This window comes from Leguminivora glycinivorella, chromosome 4 (genome assembly GCF_023078275.1).
Source record: "Leguminivora glycinivorella isolate SPB_JAAS2020 chromosome 4, LegGlyc_1.1, whole genome shotgun sequence".
In the NCBI taxonomy this organism is placed as follows: domain Eukaryota; kingdom Metazoa; phylum Arthropoda; class Insecta; order Lepidoptera; family Tortricidae; genus Leguminivora; species Leguminivora glycinivorella.
In genome coordinates, this window is record NC_062974.1 from 15,550,641 (window position 1) to 15,556,917 (window position 6,277).

At 38.2% G+C, this 6,277-nt stretch overlaps 1 non-coding gene across 1 annotated transcript; it reads right to left on the minus strand.

Annotated features, from left to right (window-relative positions):
• Positions 1-4,712: 4,712 nt before the first annotated feature.
• Trnas-gcu lies at positions 4,713-4,794 on the minus strand. Its single transcript has one exon. It is a non-coding gene; the product is annotated as a tRNA-Ser (tRNA).
• Positions 4,795-6,277: the final 1,483 nt, after the last annotated feature.

A 6,277-nucleotide genomic window follows, 5' to 3' on the forward strand; every position in this document is an offset into this window, starting at 1 on the left:
GATCTAAAAAGGAGCCGAACGGTTATTATAATTACGCGGTGACTTGCGTAGTCGGCGGCCGCGCGATACATAGTGCTGTCTCTGTTCAGGCCCCGTAGCCGAATGCCATTTCTCCGACGCGAAACGAAAGCGAAACGCAGTCTGGCTCTGTTGCGCCAATACGCAAGAGCGATAGAGATAGATAGCGTTTCGTTTCGTGAGCGTTTGTGCCATTCGGCTACGCACCCTGTTCTCACTACCACGAATTTGAAGAACAATATTGCTGTCTCTCTCAATCTTTAGGCGTCATTCATATATTACGTCATACTAAATGTGACAATCCATGTTAAAGGATTAAAAAAGCGTGACATTGGGGGGTCCAAATAGTAGTCCATAAACCACGTCTTTGACCAACGTGAGTGATATCTCTGTCACTCTTTACGTCTTTACTAACAGAAATTTAAATAACAATAGTGCTATCTCTGTCACTCTTTACTAACAGAAATTTAAATAACAAAAATGCTATCTCTGTCACTCTTTACTACCAGGAACTTAAATTATTATAGTGCTATCTCTGTCACTCTTTACTATCAGGAACTTAAATTGTTATAGTGCTATCTCTGTCACTCTTTACTACCAGGACCTTAAATTATTATAGTGCTATCTCTGTCACTCTTTACTGTGTGCGGGAAGTGCACATACCACGAGTTTGACTAACATGAGTGCTATCTCTATCACTCTTTACTACCAGGAACTTTAATTATGATAGTGCTATCTCTGTCACTCTTTACTACCAGGAACATAAATTTTATTATTACAGTGCTATCTCTGTCACTCTTTACTACCAGGAACTTAAACGATTATAGTGCTATCTCTGTCACTCTTTACTGTGTGCGGGAAGTGCACACATACCACGAGTTTGACTAACATGAGTGCTATCTCTGTCACTCTTTACTACCAGGAACTTAAATGATTATAGTGCTATCTCTGTCACTCTTTACTTCTAGGAACTTAAATATTTTTTTCGGTTTCGGTTTTGGTCTTGGTTTCGGTGTCGGTTTTGGTGTAGGTTTCGGTGTCGGTTTCGGTTTCGATTTCGGTTTTCGTTTCCATTCCCGTTTCGGTTTCCGTTTTCGTTTTCAGTTTTGTTTTTGTTTAAACTAACAGAACTAAAACTAAAACCAAAACCAAAACCAAACCAGAAACGGGAAACCGAAAACGGGAAACCGGATATCGGATACCGTATATCGGATACTGGTTACCGGTTACTGTCTACCGTTTACCGGATACCGGTTACCGTCTACCGGTTACCGTCTACCGGTTACCGGTCACCGTTTACCGGATACCGGTTAACGGTCATTGGTTACTGGTTACCGGTTACCGGTCACCGAATACCGGAGACCTGTCACCGGTTACCGGTTAACGGTTACCGGATACCGGTTACCGGATACCGGTTACCGGATACCGGTTACCGGATACCGGTTACCGGATACCGATTACCGGATACCGGTTACCGGATACCGGATACCGGTTACCGGATACCGGATACAGGATACAGGATACAGGATACAGGATACAGGATACAGGATACAGGATACAGGATACAGGATACAGGATACAGGATACAGGATACAGGATACAGGATACAGGATACAGGATACCGGATACCGGTTACCGGGTACCAGATACCAGAAACCAGGTTTTGATTTCTGGTTTCTCATGTTACAACGTGTATAGATTAGTCGATACCAAGTCGGACACTTCCGATTAGGCGATTTCGGCTCGCATTGTTACGCAGCATTCGAGTGTTGAGTTTCTCACACATGAGGCCCCCTAATAAAATTTGTACCACTCATATTATTGATTTGACTCTCGCAACACAAACACCTCATGCCCACACAAATACACACAAAATAAAATCATTCACAAACTTCAAATCATTCAAAAACTCAACAGTCACACGCGCTCCTCGCGGTCCTCTAAGAACTCCCTCGCGAGAGTCGACACTTCATAATTTTTAAGAAAAAAAAAACCGTCGCCTTTCGGGTTCTGGTGAAAGCTACTTGCGAATGTTGGATTATGTAGAAATGTGTAAGTATTTTTTAAAACTGCTTTTAATGCTTTAATTATTAGATGGAAACACAAATGAATATACGTATAACGTTAAGGTTTGAGGAGTTTCCTCAATTCCTCATGAATCCGATTATATTATAAGAAATCGAAGCTTGACAAACTTTGACTTCAAAACATATGCTTAACAAACATAACTAAATAAATGTCACTGTTCTGAACTTAAATGCATGCTTTTCTTACAAAAATACCAAAGTCACTATGAGTGTGCCGTTCAGGTTTGAGGAGTTTGGTTCTGGCCATCATCAGCAGTTCCACTGCACCAAATGTCACTGTTCTGGACGAAAGTGCATGCTGTTCTTATAAAAATACCAAAGTCACTATAAGTATGCCGTTCAGATTTGAGGAGTTCGGTTCTGACCATCATCAGAAATTCCACTGCACCAAATGTCACTGTTCTGGATGAAAGTGCATGCTGTTCTTATAAAAATGGCAAAGTCACTATAAGCGTGCCGTTCAGATTTGAGGAGTTTGGTTCTGGCCATCATCAGCAGTTCCACTGCACCAAATGTCACTGTTCTGAACGAAAGTGCATGATGTTCTTATAAAAATACCAAAGTCACTATAAGCGTGTCGTTCAGATTTGAGGAGTTCGGTTCTGACCATCATCAGAAATTCCACTGCACCAAATGTCACTGTTCTGGACGAAAGTGCATGCTGTTCTTATAAAAATGGCAAAGTCACTATAAGCGTGCCGTTCAGATTTGAGGAGTTTGGTTCTGGCCATCATCAGCAGTTCCACTGCACCAAATGTCACTGTTCTGGACGAAAGTGCATGCTGTTCTTATAAAAATACCAAAGTCACTATAAGCGTGCCGTTCAGATTTGAGGAGTTCGGTTCTGACCATCATCAGAAATTCCACTGCACCAAATGTCACTGTTCTGTACGAAAGTGCATGCTGTTCGTATAAAAATACCCAAGTCACTATAAGCGTGCCGTTCAGATTTGAAGAGTTCCGTTCTGGCCATCATCAGCAGTTCCACTGCACCAAATGTCACTGTTCCGTACCTAAATGCATGCTGTTCCTTTATTAACACAAAAATCACCATATGTATGCCTTTCAGATTTGAGGAGTTCCCTCGATTTCTCCAGGATCCCATCATCAGAACTGGGTTCTGAGAAAAATGGGACCAATCTGTATATATATACATTCAATCAAAAAAAAAATTTTCAAAATCGGTCCAGGAACGACGGAGATATCGAGGAACAAACATAAAAAATAAAAAATAAAAAACATACAGACGACTTGATAACCGTCCTTCTTGAGATATGAGGCGACGGTTAAAAATGAAGCGACATCGCATCGGCTCATCGTCCACAAATCCGAAAAGATCCACCGATAAATTTGTACCGGAAAGACCTCACCGCGACAATGTCACATTACCCAAATTACTTCAAAAATCCTCTGAAAGTGAAACAGTTCATTAGGTTTACCGTAAGAGTGAGTGAGACAGACGCGCACTGTGCTTCAAATTTGCCTCGCCAAAATACGTTACACACGACTCGAAAGAATACAGTCTTAAGCGCCGCAAGCTTTCATACATATTACGTTGTTGTGATCCAAGCATCTCGTCAAGCTCGATAGGTACTATTATTGAGCTAACGACTTGACCAGTTTAACGTGACCTATCGGACTAATTGATTTGTATGACTTTTGTCACTTGTAATAAGGGAGCTCTCTTATACTGGACGGTGAAATATTTGTTATCGAAGCGTTTTGAAAACGCGGCGCCCTTGATATCGCCGAGCGAAACACCTGTTGACGACTCGCCGCCCGTTCCCGCTACTACTATACTAGCTAAGTAGCTATACCTACTCTGTGCACGACCTTATTCTGCAGGTAATAACGTTCATATTAAATCGCAAGTAAGAAAAATATCAATTAAGTAATGAATCTTACATATTTGTTGTTTAATTGATTTCGTATAGTACTAAGAATATATTAACGGCAAAATTTACCATCTTTCAATTTAGTTAGGTATTTTTCCTTTCCTAAAATTATCAATATTTAAGATTTTGAACAAGCGCCAAAAGTATTGGTATAAGTTTTAATAATTTATCAACACACGTAATATTATATTCATAATAAATTGCAGGATTACGGTTAACAATATTTTCTAGTGAAATACGCCTGAAAATGTGTAACTTACTAAACCTTCTTTATAAATGATAGTTCTGTATGAATTATTTATAAAAATTAGATGTTTTTATATGAAATGCAGGTGTCACAACATAATACAAGCACTTTTTCCGGATTACATTTAATACTTTAGTTATAAAATCAAAAAATATTCAAAGTTCGTTTTTATTTTTTTTTTAATTGAATCAGAACCCTAATTTGATTAATAATTTGTATTTTAACTATCACTAATGATACTTTATACGACAGAAAAAGAAAATTACGGTTATCGAATTATGTCCAGGTCAAGCTATTTTTCCTGGTCTACAATGTAATTTTCAGCCTAAAGGAAAATCAGCAACGGAGAAATTTAATTCGGCACATAGATAGGCAAAAAAAAAGCTAGCTTAACGTTAACTAAATAAACAAAAGTATTCTTAAATTAAACGGTATAACAAAAGCCAAACCATGAACAAAAAATATCGACGAGGATGGGATTCGAACCCACGCGTGCAGAGCACATTGGATTAGCAGTCCAACGCCTTAACCACTCGGCCACCTCGTCATATGTTCATGCCGGCAAATTTTGGGATCACTACCATTAATATTTTTCTAAACATATTATTATCCATAGAAGCTAATAAAACACTTGATAATATTATTGACATTATAAATTTACAAAATAAAACCATATGTAACGATATTTTAGCATACATTCAGAGGAACATTTTAGAGAGTATTTGACGTCTAGTGACATCTAGCGATATGCGGTGAAACTAGAACGTGACTAGTAACTTTACTATTTTCCATAATACCATAATGTTACGATTTTATCCACAGTTTATCCACCATATTTTATATAATAGAAAGGTATTGCGAATTAGCTTATAAAATTAAAACAATCAAAATCTATTATTATTCAACTTGAATCCCTAATAGCGCCATCTAGACAATTTGCTTTGAAGCGCTTTAGTACACATGCGCCTTTCAAACGTCAGTGCAAGATGAAAACCAACTTCGCCCATAGGTGGCGCTGATATCGATATAAAACACTTTTCTCTGATCAAGAGTATAAAGACAAGATTACGAACTCTCACTATTATTTTTACTTTATTACATTATTAACAACTCGCTAAATATTTTATTACATTATTACGGAGTATGGTCCCAGATGATTAAAAAAAAAAGGTTATTTTGCTGGAAGTGAAATTAATTTAAACCGATACATTTAGAATTTTAGATAATAAGTTCCTCTAAATTATAATAAGATTAATAAGCCGTACACACGTGGCCGTACAATATGTATTCAGAAAAAAAAATGCATTTTCTCTATCCATATCATATCCATACATTAGACCTCCGCGCCGCGCCGGGCGTCGGCGTCAGCCACAACTCAGAAGAACAAAGTATCACTGCGTTACACAGTTGTACTGGACTTATATCCTTTTAGTAATAGTTACCTCATCCCCGACGAAGGGACGCGTTGCTTAGCAACGCGTTCGTCGATCCGTCTCGGCTCCATTCATAAATGGCCCCAAATTACAACGCAAACAATTCAATGCCCTACGACATTGTTCTTAGATGGTTGTCAGGCTAATTTGTAACGACTTTCGGTGCGTTTGGGGACCGAATGAAGGATGTATTGTTATTAACACAATAACCTCATATTTTGAATAGACGTCGCTATTTGGGTAGGTTCTAACGTTGGTACAGTCAGCATCAGTAGTAGCCGAACATACAACGATTGAAAATCAGGTTACCGTAGTCAAAATTATGCATACTCTGCATTATCTGCATAGCAACATTCTGTTCCAGCTGAAAACAAAGACAATCATCTATTTTTAAAAAAACTTGTAAGTATCTTCGTCTGTCAATGAAAAGAAAATTGTAGTAAGTATGTATAGAATGCATATAGACTTACTGCGTTTTAACTTTGAGGAACAGAGTGAGATACGAGATTTTTTAAAAGTAGTGACGATATAGGTATTTGTCTATGTATTTAGAACTAGGAATTGCGTGTCTGTTAATTACTGAACAATAACAAATTA